The sequence below is a fragment of the Cyprinus carpio genome, chromosome A9, assembly GCF_018340385.1.
Source record: "Cyprinus carpio isolate SPL01 chromosome A9, ASM1834038v1, whole genome shotgun sequence".
Taxonomy (NCBI): Eukaryota; Metazoa; Chordata; class Actinopteri; order Cypriniformes; family Cyprinidae; genus Cyprinus; species Cyprinus carpio.
In genome coordinates, this window is record NC_056580.1 from 20,547,950 (window position 1) to 20,564,116 (window position 16,167).

The 16,167-nt window shown below is 33.7% G+C and overlaps 1 long non-coding RNA gene across 1 annotated transcript; it reads left to right on the top strand.

Annotated features, from left to right (window-relative positions):
• The first annotated feature begins 8,554 nt into the window (after positions 1–8,554).
• On the top strand, positions 8,555–10,788 carry LOC122146246. The gene is made up of 3 exons (XR_006160907.1): positions 8,555–8,673; positions 9,205–9,336; positions 9,419–10,788. It is a non-coding gene; the product is annotated as an uncharacterized LOC122146246 (long non-coding RNA).
• Positions 10,789–16,167: the final 5,379 nt, after the last annotated feature.

Here is a 16,167-nt window from a genome sequence, read left to right on the forward strand (position 1 = left end):
AATAATGTTTTGATATATTAAACATAAAACGTGAAATACTGATATTTGAAATGATTTAAAAAATAAATAAATGTGAAATTAAAACCGCCAATAGGTGGCAGCAAATAACTGTTAATGAGTGAGTCATTGCGATTTAACCAAATAATTTAAAGGGTTGATTCATTCAGGAATTAATCACTGTCATGTTGCTCAGAGATGCAAACCAGCACTGTGGCTGTGGAATGATTTTTGTTGGCGAAATAGATCAAAAACAGCCAAAATGGTGTCTAATACGTAAGTCTCTTTGAATGAACATTTTATGGTCCTATGCCTTCCACAGATGATATAAATACATTTAGACCACTTAACTTAGTGATTGCTTTTAGAATGTGAAGAAACTTTTGACCAGGATAGCAAAAAATGTTTTTAAACCAAATCACCTACTCTGCCTTTAAGGGTAGATGCAGATCTCTTGCAGATCTCTATAAAATCTGTTTAGATCTCCACCTATAAAAACATATTCTCTTTTATAGAGTCAATAAACCTGTTTTATTTGGAAGATGCACTTATTTGTGCACTACATTGTTAAAACAACAATTACGATATTATCGCAGACGATATATCGCACACCCTTACCGCTGAGGCATCTCAAATGAGAAAATCTGTTATCTTGGCTTTTTATCCATGCTGCACCAAGGCAGAATTAATATAAGGTAATTATTTTACAACTTATGTTATTGGAAAAATACAGAAGTCCAGACCTTGGGGACCTGAAAGGTGGGTATGGCCCTGCCTTTTATTATGGTAATTTTATAGCACTTTTTGTTGCTTTTGGAGCTCGTTAGCCCATGATCTCCATGCCAATCAGGCATTCATCATTGTTGTTTTGTCATTGTCTTATCCCTTATTCCTTGCTTTAATAGCAAAACAGATTATATTTTGTAATCCACATGGTCGGTGTTTAAAAACAAGCAGAGACTATATACCACTTCAGGATTTACAGGTCTACACCATGTTTCATTTCAGGCTCCACTGAATGTTAAACAACAGCTGAAAAATTCCACACTTTTTTCCTTCCTCTATTTTGCCACACAGAGGTTGATGAAATCCTTTGGGTGGGAGAAACAATTATTCAGGAGGATTCTGTGAAGTTGCAAGCTTATAGAGGTGCTAATTACCTCTGAGAGTTCAGCAGAAGCTTTAGTTTTCTCTAGTGTCTTTATTAGCTTATTAATTATGAAACAATGCATAGGTGGTTTACCTGAAAGCAGGAAACTTTTTTTCATTGCATTAAAAGCCCATAACCCAACTCTAAATCACACTGCCCAATTGGTTGTTTTTTATTAGAGGTAAAGAAAAAAGCATTTAAATTACAGAATGCATAACATCCTGGGATTGAATTTGAAACAACATAGTTTAGTTCAAGTATGTGGAACAAGGTACCAAAATGATTTAAACAAATAAATTCCTCCTCACAAAGGGATGCTTTTTGTCATTTTCAAGAGACGAGAAGCCTGGAAAACATCAGTAAGATGAAAACTCTCTGGAGACTAACTCCCCTGGGGAAGGATGCGGATTTTAATCATAAGGGACCCAGTTCCCTCAGTTCTACCAGGCACTGAGAATGTACTTGCATGTTTGTAAATGACATTCTACCACTGCTATGGGTCAAAAGCAACCTCATTCAAATCTTTTGAATATGAAACCAATAATACATCTTTGTACTTGCTTCTAAAATTGCTCTCTTTTTATGTGCTGTCAGTAACTCCAGCACACCACTAGTGCTTCCATCCTGCATGGCTGATTTTAATCTTTTGTAATTGGGAGGTACAGATGACTCACTTTGTGGGATTGATCTGCACATGAAATTCCTTAAACGATAATGTGCAAATTAAGTTGCCTATGCACACGCATACTTTAGAAGTCACAGCAAGTGTAAAGAGCCTTTAAGCCATTAAAACCTTTGCAATGTTTCATGATGTCAATCACAGAGCTAACTAAAGGAAGAAATGTTCAGTATCATCTGTTCCTTACCAATTAGTTTTCCACTAAGCTCAAAAAGTGTATCCTGTACCGACCTGTTTAAAATTGACCCTATTAACTTTGGAAGGTGCCCTAAAATTAAGCCAAGAACATTCTGTTTCACTCAGAAATAAGTCATAATACTGAACCTGGTCGCAGCTACCTGTTCACACTGACTTTATTCATTAAAAGTGGAATCGAGAGCACACGTTTGTGGAGGGTTCAATGCAATGCTGTCAGATTACCTTATGTCTCATTGACTGGTGAGAAAACACCAGTGCATAATATAACAATAATAACACCTTCCATTCTCGTTTGGTCTGCAATTGCATAATGTAACACGCTGATGACGTATCATGTCTGTGCAAACAGGGTGGATAGAGGTATGCAAATTCATATGTTGACAGGCAGGTAGAACAACCTATTGTAGCCCTCGGACCAGTGGATATGACTGGGCGAACATTTTATGGTCCTACGCCTTCCACAGATGATATAAATTCATTTAGACTACTTCTAGAATGTGAAGCGACTTTTGACCAGCATAGCAAAAATTTTTTTTTAAACCAAATCGCCTACCCTGCCTTTAAGGGTAGATGCAGATCTCTTGAAAAAATCTGTTTAGATCTCCACCTATAAAAACATATTCTCTTTTATAGAGTCAATAAACCTTTTTTATTTAGAATATGCACTTATTTCTGTGATTAACGAATTGAATCAAACAGCACACATGCACATCTTCCACTGATATGGTTGGAACACTGTATAAAATAAGAAATACATGGCATTTTTGCGCTCTTGAGTACTTGAACTTCACATTCTACGCTCCTTTCCCTGAAAGTCGTTAATGAACAAAACATGTGCTGTCTCTCATTTCGAAGGCTGCATGTTCCAGAGGTCGCATTTGAAATGAGAAACAGCTGTAGGGTTAGCAAAGAGATCCAAAGGCAATATTTAAATATTGATTAATTAATATCAGTGCTCTTCATTCTGCGGTTTGAGCTAAAGCATAAATTCCACCTGACACAGTTCAGCCTTTCTCAGTCAATCATACAGGCAAATGCAAGAGGTGGTATTCTTTGACCACAAAGTGTCAGCTTTGATAAATCTTGATTATGAGTTGTAAACTGTGGCTTTCTGTTGACAGTGCGGTTTAGGAACGGCCTGCTGAGGCCTAATGAGAAAGCCCCATTTGACACATATACGCACACACTAAAATCATTGTCCAAACAAAAGGCAAACTGTTGAACATTTTCCGTATGTGTGTAATATCAACTTTTTGCTAACAAAGAAAAATAATTTGACCTTAATTAGATACTCAGTCTGACAGCAATTGATGACTACTTGCTTGTGCAGTTCTCACTTGCAACCAAAGCAGAAATCAGTATTTTTTTCACTCACATTTACTAGGGAATGTAAAGTTTTTATAGTACAAACACATCATAGACTAACAATTTTCCACCCATTGTTGTTCTAATCGTCCTAACCTGGGACTATGGATAAAACATGTTTATATTTGAAATATTATACAATACTAATGTTGCTGTTTCTTCAGTATGCAGTATGAATAATGTTTGCAGTATGCAGGGTTTTCCATGTACATGGAATAGAATAGAATTTCAGTTTGCTAAAATATACACATATATTTTATTCAAAATATACTGAGCATACTTATACAGTAAAGCACACACTTGATTTTCCTTCAGTTTCCACTGAGGATCTTACTCTTGCCTTATTATTTGATCAGACTGCCAGAAGTTAAAAACAACAACATGACAAAATGGCATTTTTTGTTGTCAATGTACAAAAAAATTATCCAGATGTTTTTTTTCTCCATTTGTCATATGACAATATGTGAAGTTAAAGATGAAATATATTAGTTTTTTTTCTGTATATAAAATGAAAATAAAAATAAAAAAATAATAATCTGCTTTGATCAATATTCTTGTTTAATGTGTAAGGTTAATTGTTGCAAGGCAAAAGACTGTGAAAAAAAGCAATTCTAAACGCAGTGAGTGTTTTAAATTAAAGTATTATTGAAATTATTATTGAATTATTCAATTGAACAGAATCTACAGTATATGGTAAGTCATTTAATCAGATTTATTCATTTATTCATTCATTCATTCATTCATTCATTCATTCATTCATTCAAAATTAGATAAAATGCAAAATATTGCATTTAAAAGATGATAAATGGACAGTAAATTAAACACAAAAATAAAACATGATGTGATCATTAGCAAACAGTTAGGTAATGTGACTGTAGCATTTTAAAAAATTTTATCATTGCATAATCTGTACTGTTTTATATATTTATTATTTTTATACACTTAAAAACTTGTACACAGTGTATTCAGTATACAGTACACTGTAGTATTCAGTAAATAGTAAGCTGCCATCCCATTTGAACATAACCCATTGCTACATCACTTTGTTTTTGTTTTTTTTGTTTTGTTTTTTTTTGTTCCCAACATGTATGTGGCATAAAAATGATAAAGATAGTGTTATAGGATTATTATTATTATATTGTTTACTGGCTTTATTTATGCGGCTGCTGCTGTCGTTTTATCATCACTGTTAGTTATTTGTTGTGTGGTGATGGTGTTCAGAGCTCATCTTTTTCCTTAATGATGTTTGTTGAGCGCCGAAGTTTGTTCAGCGCTCAACAATTGTTGTGTATTAAGCGCCGAAGTTTGTCTGCCATCTGTTTGAAACTATTGAAGTGATGGCCGTGTCTGCCTTGCTTTCTTATCTCCAAATACTGCATGATCTTTGCTTTGCAGAGCTGTGCTAACTTTATCAGTTGAACCCATATATAAAATTTTAATTATGATAAAGTTGTATTTTAAATTTATAATTTAAATTTATTGACTGAAGAAGATATTTTGTGGTTATTGAACAAGCAAAGTCAAAGGGGATGGTTTAAGTTTCTGAATTAATTTAGCTTTAAATATTGAGTTGACTGTCTTTATAATTCAAGACGTTAACTTGTTTTCACAAACTAATACAATTGTATCCTGCAACTCATTAAAAAAGAATATGTTGTTAGATTTCCTGTTTAGCTATTTAGTTTCAGTTGAACAAATGTTAAGTTAGTTTACTTCAAAAGGGCTTGCAATAATCTGCTTTATTTCTTAAAGTGAGGTCCACGTTTTTGATGTTTTTACTATGTAGGTGAAAAGTTAATGTTCAAAGCCCACCAGAAAGTTTTGACCCACCTTCATTGGTAGCAACAGTTGTCACAGATGCACACAAAATTTTAAAGCCATTTGGCTGTATTGATTCGCATTGTCAATTCGGTGTGAAGTCTGGGAGGGTTATTTCAGTCCTTGACTCAAGATGAATTTTTGTTCATTTGCTATATATATATATAATATATATATATATATATATATATATATATATAATATATATATATATATATATATATATATATATATATATAGCCTATATTATCAAAAGTGTAATGTTGAATAAAGGTTTTTTTTTTTTTTATTAAAAGAAACAAACTCAAATTCTCCCCAAGGAAAATGGTTTCTTCTCTGTGTGAGTACATAGAAATATTAAGGTGAGAAGATGTACTTTCATTGATCTGTTTTGCTCACACTAACTATACACAGGGGTATAACATTTCTTAAGTGTTAGCTTCCAAAAAACACCATCAACGGTATTTGGAAGCATTGAGAGCTTTGTGGCACCTTTATTTCACCCTCTGACTTTCCCCTTAGTTTTGTCCTCTCATTGCTTCGTTCCACTTTTTCACCAGTCTTTATGTTTTTTGTTGTTGTTGTTTTCTCCCCTCCCCTATAGACACTTGCTGGCTCAAACAAATATGTTTTATATCACGGAGTTTCATCATAAATTGCAAACTGATTCCAGCCTGGCAACAGGCCTCTTACACAATTAATATCCCAGTTGCATATTAATAAAGCAGCCATCAAATCAATATACACTGAGACAAATGAACATTATCACCCTTGGAAATAAGCAGCAGCAAGGCAGTCTGATAATTTTAGTTACACATACTGTATACTGCGCTATGCAAAAAAAAAAAAAAAAAAAAAAAAAAAAACTTTTGGAAATATTTGCATGAAGTAGGATGGTTTTCAAGCGTTAACAATTCTATGAAATCCCATGAAATTATAAGAAATCTAATAAATTATATAAAATATGAGTTATATGAAAAGAAAGAACAAATACTCTGAATGTCTTGAATAGGTGGTCGTTCTTTCATTATGATTCTTGCTTGGCACTGATACCAGATGGCACAATGCCGACCTAAGGTGAAGGGAGTATTTAGCAACAGCAAACATAATAATTCCAGCCCTGCAAATGGAATGGAATGAATTTCCTTCCCTGTCAGGCAATATTGACCGAGCCAGCAGTAAAAGAGCTTTGGATAAAATGAGTTTCTAATCCTGACTGCTAGAACCTGTGAAAGGACAGAATGTGTTGAGCAGAATTCACAGGCTGGTCAAATGTCAAGTTTTTGAAATGGCCATTGACTTGAATTGGCCATTCATGTTCTTGTGTGGAGTCAAAGGTAAGGATGGAGATTTTATCACATGTGACTCACTGCTGCCGTCACCCCGCACAGGCAGGATGATGCTGTTATGGCACCACGCAGACAGCGTCATTGCCTGTGTATGTATATCCAAGTAAGTGTTAGGCAATGGCTCTCCGCCAATGCAACTTAAAAGACTCACTTTGGCAGAGTTCTGTCAGTGTTTCGATTTGGGGGGTTACTGGACCATGAAAGCACTGAGTAACCATTGAGCAGTAAGGGTTCAGCATTGGTATTCTCAGACGGCACACCCACAGACCATACTTACCATCTGATGTGTACTGCACACATGACAAGCACTATGTAGAAAACATATAATTTTATTTAATGTTGTTAAAATTTTATTTAAACTATTTAAAAAAGTGTTAATTTAAATAATGCTGAAATAAAATATAAATAGTAGATGAAAAATATAATAAGAAATAATTTGAATCGGTAAAATTAAACTAAAACTGAAATAAAATTAAAATAGAAATATTAAAAAATATATATTTAGAATTAATTTGAAAACTGAAAATATAAAAATAAAAGCTAATTCAAAATATTCTTAAATACTATATTAGCATAGAAATTATCTCACAAAAATATAATGTATTTTAAGGTTTATATTATGTTTATTTAAGCTTGGTTGATTCAACAAGCACTTCTGAGGAAGAACCACAGGAATTACTGAATTTGGCAAAGTTTGCAAGGTTAAATGGGAATGGAGTTTTGAAATGAATCACAAATTACTTGTATTTGCGATATTATTTAATGCTCCTAAAAAGCATGTCTTAAAGTGGACGTTTGCGCTGCTCTTGGTAGATTGTGTTGGTCATTATGGAAATGATCTGGCTGCGTCTTTGTTCTTTCATTCGCGCATTGTCTGTAAATTACCCGCAGAAATTTCCACTCCCATTAGTGTTTTTTTTTTTTTTTTTTTTTTGGAATTCCACTCTCACGCTAATTTGTCCTGTTTAGTAAATCTGGCCCTTGATGTTTGTAATACATGCCATTCAAAAAGATTTTTCCTGTTTAAGCAGGTAGGTATTTTACATTTAAATGAGCTTGTATGCGTTTGGCAGACTCTTTTATTAAAATTGACTTACAAGCTATCCATTGAAAACTGTGGTGTTGCTAATGTCATGCTTTACTGTTTGCGCTACAAGAACAGAATTCTTTGTCAGAATAAGCTACATTGTGGGCCAAATTTGGTCAAGTCTGTATATGTGAGACTATTAAAGTAGTGACTTATTGCATTTTCTTGTATTAGTAATGACTAAGTGCAACATATTTATATTGGCACCAATATTAACAGGTTGCAGCATTCACAGTGCTTGTGTATGCAGTGTAATATGGAACTGAGCCTATTTTTGCAGTGTTCAGCAGAAAATATGTTGAAAATGCACAATGAACATATTTATCTTTTGCAATATAGGCTTTTATGAGGTAACATAAAATAGAGTCAACCTCTAACATTGAAATGTTTTTTTTTTTTTTGGTTTGATCCAAGTTTCGTAGTGTCAAACACCAAGCTAACACTTTTTATTCTGAATAAATCTTGATGTTTTAGACGTATAACTGCATTATTAGGTCTAGATTGTGTTCTGTTTAGTTTACTCACTGTTCGAATGCAAATGTAATTCCTCTTCTCATTTAAATTATACTGCAAAATGATCAGGTTTTTAATAATTAATAATGTCCCACAATGGCCATTTTATAAATTACAGGCTTTAAAAAATGCTGGGTGGATAGTCCACTTAAAAATACTGTTCAGTATTTATGTTAATATATTATTGTATTTATATATATATATATATATATATATATATATATATATGATTTTTTTATATAAATAATTATTAGTTTTGTTGTGCACTTTAACGTTTTCATTAGCCTTTCCATTTAGATTTTATTTTATTTATTTATTTATTTATTTATCTATCTATCTATCAGTTTTAGGTTCAATAAATTTAGTACTTCAAAATGTGGCTCCTATTGACTTCCATTGTATTTTTTCCATTGTACAAGTCAATAGGAACCGAAACTGGTTACCAGCATACTTCAGAATATCTTCTTATACATTCCACAGAAGAAAGTCAGTCATACAAGTTTGGAATGTCATGAGGGTGAGTAAATTATGACAGAATTTTAATTTCTCTGAACTGTCCCTTTAATGTAAAAAAAAACTCTATTTTCAGTAAGCAGCAGAAATGCTGCCAGTGTGAACTTTGGCCTGCTGTCGCAGTTAATGTGCTGATTCACTTACATACTGCTTAAGCATGCAATGCGAAACAAGCTTCAAAACAAGTTTCAGGACCACGTGGTGTGGGTCTCTGGAGGGTTAAACAGCATTGAGTGATTCAAGAGAAGAGGGACACTGGGAGAGAAAGTAAGACGATGAGATGGATGGTTGTAGAGCGGTTGTAGGAGGTAAAGGGACCTAACTCATTGCTGACCCCTGCAGGCTTGCTGTCCGGCGCCTCTTAATCTCAATCAGCGAGGAAAGAGGATTCATTAGTCATTAGTGAGGTATCTAACGGAAGCCTCGTCCCATGGCTCCGCACTCATCTTCTGCTCCTTCCCTCCAAGGCTTCTTTCGCTCTCATATGCACTTTTTCCATCTGTCTCTCTCTCTCTCTCTCTTTCCTTGCCTGCAGGATGATGACCAGCCGTGATTATGCTTTGGAAACCTGTCTCAGCCTCCAGCTAAACTGCTCATCCATGACCAGTTGATGGTAGTGTGGCCGACGGAGGAAGATCGGACTGTGTGTGCATGCGCCTGGTCACCCGTGAGTGCATAAGTGCAGATCAGAGAAATTACCTTTAGGTTAAATTTCAATTCCATTGAGCATCATCTGTCCATCCCTTCAGCATCACAGGATCCCTCTGGAGCTCAGCCAACCTTTATTACTGAGCAAAAGAGGGAAACAGGCCTGTCACAGGCAAAGTGATAAAGCATCATTACCACACTGCAGAGGAGGAATGAGGGCAGCCTGCTCTGACACAACTCCTTTCATAAAGAGCTTCGCTCCAACATAATAGACAGCCAGTCAAAGAACTCCAGCAAAGAACAAAATGACTAGTCCAGCCAAATCCTTTGCTTGTATTGACATGCCCTCTTTCATTACATCCCACTGTGCTGTACTGCACCACAGGCAGGGCTCAGGCTGAGGCTGGTGTGACTTTACGGACATCGCCATCGGATCTTTCACACGACAGACATACTGCTGCCATGGTTTGCTTCAGCCTCATATCCACAGTTTGCGGCTGAAATATAGTCTTTATTTCTTCATCCATATTTGTCTTCTCATCGTTTCAAGGCCATGAAGTAATGCACCTTACTTTCCTCATTCAGTTCCGAGTAATAAATGTAAAGGATTGTGGGGTGATTTTATGACTAACATCCATCGTTTTCTGTAGATGGCAGTATTTAGTCAAGCATTTTTTAGTGCATTGTGCACTTTCCCATGTCTGCCTGGAAAGAGTGTATGACTGTATGTGAGGACAGAAAGTAACCTCAGAGACAAATGCATGCGTGTCTCTGTGTCCACACAACAAATTTTTAACCGTAAACAAACAGTTTGAATGCCATGGCTTGTTAGAATGTTTAAACAAAATAACTTTAGTGTGAATTTAAAATCTCTCCTTTTTAATTTTCCTCATCTATTTTCATAAGAGCTTGAATTGTATTGTAATTATATTATCTCTAAAGCCTTTGATAGAGATGTTTAAAGAGACAATCACATAAGCTTTTGTGACAAAAAGGCTCTCTAACTATGCTTGCTGAATTTTAAGTTCAACATTTGTATGTCTTTAGAGCCGGCTTATAAATATGTCAGATAGCCCTCCTGGTGTGAAGAGGTGGCAAATGTCATATTTTAATTTCATAAAGCGCTGTTATTAAATTTGAGCTATTAAATCATCCTTGATTGAGTTTGTCTCAAGTGTGAATACGCAACATATTGTAGGCAGGATTTTGCATGGGCATGCTATGTGCTGACAATGCCAGGATTCACTGCTGTTATGGGCTTTAAGGTTAAATCAATTGTTTATTAATTTTTTAAACTGAAACAATTAGTTTAACAAATAGATGTTATCGCCACCCATGATTAACAATCCCTCCAAGACCTTGGGAAGCATCTTTTAAGCCATTCCACTTAGCAAGACTGTAAGAAATCCCATGAAAGCTCCCTATTTATTCTAATTCTGCTTTCCAGCCTCTTTCCATTTCATTATAACTCAAAACAAGTTTTAATTTAAGAAGCTCCAGCACTGTCTGTGTGCAGACTTTGAAACGCTCATGACAGATGTCACAACGTTGCCTTCACCTCACAGTGATTGGCTGCCACCAGGATATTTTTTGACTTTCATTTGCATAAAGCTGAACAGTATCCTTCTTTTGACAGTGCTACCACTTGAATGTTTGTTAAAAAATATATTTATATATAAAAAGTGTATATTTAAATGAAGAATAGCACTTAACTAATGTAACATATTTAACATGTGAAATATGTAAATATATTGTGTATAATATATATTTTAAAATGACAAATAGCAATTAGAAATGAACAAATATAACATTTTTAACAAAGCTGAATTTTCAGCAGCCATTATTCCAGTCTTCAGTCTCACATGGTCCTCAGGAAATCATTGTAATATGCTATTTGGTGCTCAAGAAATATTTCTTATTATTATCAACAGAGCTGGGTAGTAACGGATTACATGTAATCTGGATTACGTAATCAGATTCCAAAACTCAAGTACTTGTAATTAGAGTAAACTACTTTTTTAAATACTCGTAATCAGACTACAGTTACTTTTTTATAGATAACATGATTACATATTATTTACACAATAGTAATAAGTTGTTCTCAATTCATTGATTCTCCTAAATTTCCTTTTTTTTTAACATGCATATTTTTTTTTGTTAAACCTGCCGAATATATACATTAGTGATTTTTCGAGTTTTTCCGGCGGAGAAGGGGAGGGGTGTCAGAATCGCGCTCAGAAGAAATCAGCAACAAGATAATGGAAAATGGAGGGGAACATAGCCTTTAATATGTTCTTTAATATATATCATTGTTACTACCTTATGCATTTCAAGTGTTTTGAGATAAAATATTTAACTTAGTTATGGTCTTTTATATATATATATATATATATATATATATATTAGCAATGTTTTATTGTTGTGATTTTCATGTTCTTTAATATTCATTTTTGTAGTATTGTTTGTCTTTTCCTCATTGTTACTATGCACTTAAAATGAAATAGATGATAGAAATGGATAGAAATTTTATTGCTGTGTGAATTGTCTTTTTCAAAATTCATGTTTGCAATGTAGCTATTTTTTATGTTTTTCATTGATACATTCATATACACTTCTAGTGTTTTATTAGATTCAATATTTGACCTGGCAGTGATATTGCTGTGAATTTTATGTTTTTCAATATTGTTTTTTGTAATGTAGCTGTTTTCTAAATTTACTTAATTATAAGTAAATATCCTTTAAAATCATTAGATGTGATTTTGTTTTATTCAGTGTTACTAGCAAACACTAACAGCAAGGTACATTAGTGTTAGTATTTTGTAAGTATTAACTGTCCATACATTGCACTTGAAAAATAAGTTATTGTGGCTCTTGTTGGTGAATTAAATACATTTTGTGGAATATATTTTTTTCTTTGTATAGGTCAAAATAGTACAAGATTAGACTAATTCAATATATGTGATATCAAACAAGGGTTAGCACAAATGTAATCTAAATGTAATCCAAAAGTAATCAGATTACGTTACCAAAAATGTGTAATTTAAGAGATTATATTACTGACTACAAATTTTGTCATGTAATCTGTAATCAGTAACTGATTACAATTCATAAGTAATCTACCCAGCTCTGATTATCAACATTGAAAACAGAAAGTTTAAAAGCACAGAATTTATTTGAAATGCATTATTTTAAACAAAGTAAAAGTTGTTACTGTCACTTTTGGTCAATTTATTGCACCTTTCCAGAAAAAAACAAAACAAAAAACTTACTGACCACAAGCTATATATACTGTATATATACATACATACATACTTTTTTGATTATTATTTAGTATTTTGGCTTAGTATTTATAGATATTTTCTGTAGACCTTTGCATTCTTTTTCCAAACTCTAGTTTAAAAAACACAGCTTTAGATCATAAAAAAGACAAAGTCCACTCAGTATCGGCGTGTATGTTGTATTATTGCTTATTGCTCCTGCAAATGTGTGTGTGTGTGTGTGCCAAAATTCACAGAGGCTCCTGATTAAACATGGGTGTGATATCAACGGGGCACTGAGGTGTCATGTTCACACATGTGCCAGTGGGCCTGTGGAACTTCAGCAGGTCCAGGAGGTTCGCTGTGAGCATCACAGCTATTGACAGGGCCAAAACCCTCCACAACGTCACTAGAATAATTATTAGTACAAGGGATTCACATTTTTGCATTCCCCGTTCTCTCTGTGTCTTGGTAATTAAGGTTAAAGGTGAGAAGATAGACTAAGAGTGCATGGAATGGTGATGCAAATCCCAGAAAAAAAATAAAAATAATAATAAGGTTACTTATTATTAATAATGCTGAAAACAATTGCTTTGCTAGATGCTTACGGAAACTTTACATTTTTAAAGTATATTTTTAATGAATAGAAAGTTCCGAAAATGTCTTCACTGTCACTTTTGATCAATTTATTGCCTCCTTGCTGAATAGACGCATACAAATAAACTGTTTATAAACCAACCCCAAACTATGGACTGGTACAAAATAAACATAACCAACAAAAATTTATAGTTAACAAAGCAAAACTACTGATCACTCATGTTGCACTGAACAGATTTTGGCTTCCATGATTATTATGCTTTAGACCAGTTATAGATGATGGTTTAGTTCAGTTGTAGTATATGCCATACCAATTAGTGCAGTTTTTGAATTTCTGTGTCAAATGCATGGCAAACTTTATAATAAAGCTAGAGCAACATTTTTAATGAGTTTTGAATCACTGACATGCTATTATTTAATTACTGATGGCAAGATTTTGATACCTCCTCTCCCTGGAGTCTTAACAATATAGCTGTTTGACACTGGGCCTCGTTTAACTTGGAGAAACTGCAATCCTTTTAATTGCTGACCTTTAAGAAAGGGATGGCCATTTTAAGAAGAAGCTCAATTGCTACACAATGGACCTCAGCACTTTATTATGGCTACGGAGAAAAAAAAAAAAAAAAAAAAAGCTGAAACTGAACTAAAACAACTGAAACTCCACAGATAACAACAGCAACTTATAAGACTGCAATGTAAGAAATGACTAATAGATACAGTAAATAATGCTGAAAAATAACTGAAGATATACTCCATTATTGGATTCATTTTTTTGTGTGTGTGTGTGTGTGTGCTTAAAGGAATAGTCCACCCAAAATGAAAATTTGCTGCAGATTTGCTCTTGTTTATTTGTTCATTAAAATAGATTAGAAAAGCATTACATCTCTTACCAGTGGATCGTCTGGGTGCAGTCAGAATGTGTCCAAACAGCTGATAAAAACATCACAAAAATCCACATGACTTCAGTCCATCATTAAGACTTTTTTAAAACTCCAAACCATGCATTGCTACCAGCTATAAGATTCCTCTATACAAAATATTGCTTTATCCAGTGAAAAAGTTGTCCCATTTGAATCTGGAGGAGAATACAGTATGCACAAATCAAGCACTATTTACAAGGGAAAATTGTTCAAAACATGAAACATAAACAAATATGTTGGTGGATTTTGACGTGAGAGAACAACATGGACATTTTCACTGGAGGAAGAGTTATTTTGGCCAGAAGCAATGGTTTAAAGTTAAAACGTCATGCATTTGTTTTTTATACACATAGCCTTTTTCTTCACAGTATGTTAATGGACTGGAGTCATGTGGATTATTTTGATGTTTTTATCAGCTGTTTGAACTCTCATTCTGATGGCACTGATTCACTGCAGATGCAAAAAAAAAAAAAAAAAAAAAAAATCTGGATGGCCTGAGGGTGAGTAAATTATAAGCAAATGATCATTTTTGGGTTAACTATTCCTTTAATATTCTAAAGTTCTAACAACCTCTAACACATCAATGCATCCCAATTTTAAAGTTCAAACAACAAACGTAGCTGGCAAGTTGAATTCATGATGAGATCAAAAAGGTAACAGAAAAGAGATAAAATCCTCTTTGCTGTCTTCCCAGCACGCATTGGGCTATGAATAATTAAATGGTTGCATTGTTCAACAGTTTGCTAATTTTATCTATATTGTAGTTTTTTATTTGTATTTATTTATTTTTTGGTCACATTGCGTTGTGCAGTTTTTCCTCTACAAAATCAGATTGTCTACATTTACATTTAGCAGACGCTTTTATCCAAAGCGACTTACAGTGCATTCAGGCTAACATTTTATTTTTATTTTTTTACCTAACATGTGTTCCCCTGGGAATCGAACCCACAACCTTTTGCACTGCTAACAATGTTCTACCACTGAGCCACTGGAACTAAAAGTATTTGTGTATTCATTCAGACAACAAGCTCTATGTTCTCCTTGATGTGCATAAACATATTATAAACGTTAATAACCTGTGAAAGTGCACTATAATGTAAATTGAACACCCGTGAACCATTTATTAATGAGTTATAAATGTTAGTAGCCTGTCAAAATGAACCTTAATGTAAAGGGAACACTTGTGAACCATTTACTGAGCAGTTATGCTCAGTAACCAACATTAAAAACAAAAAAAAATGCCCTATAGAAGTAAACTCACAATAAACAATACAGTAGAACAATTAAGTATTCACCAAATTATAACTAAGCATCTATACAACAAAAAATGTCTGATAAATGCAAGCTCAATAAAGGCACCTAAATATTTATATTTTATCTAATTCAGGGTTTCCCAAAGTGGGGTTTGCGAACCCCTGGTGGTTCGTGAGGGAATTGCAGGGGGTCAAGCAACTCGTGAGTTGGCTACACCCCATCGAGAGCCTATTTCTCTCGATGGCGTTAATAGTTAATATTATTAATTTTTTGATTAGAAAATGTTAAAGTTATTTAAAAGTTTTTTGTAAGTGTTGTTTCTTGTATGTATAAAAAATAATTCTCTTTTTGGGAAACCCTGTATATAAAAAAAAAAAAAAAAAAAAACATATTGTGAAAAAAAAATTTAATTACATTGTAAATTACAGTAATATGATTTTTTATAATTTGTTGAGTGTACTAATAACAATAGCTATGTAAATACTACTAAAACATTAAAACTGATATAAAAATAAAATAAAGTTAAACATGCAAATGTGCCATTAAATAAAATCTCAGGGGGTACTTCAAGTACATAATTTAGGTCAAAGGGGTTCGGCTGACAAAAAAGTTTGAAAACCCCTGATCTAATTTAACAGTTTTGAAATAACCATTAAATCAATGACTGAAAGCACTGTTACAGAACATATTTACATTAATAAGCAATCAGTAAATAAAGCCCCCTGTATTTTGAGTATTTGGCCATCCACACTTGCAGTACCAGCACGCAAGTGAACCATCTGTGGGTATGCCGTGAGGTTATTTATTTGTATGGTTACAAAT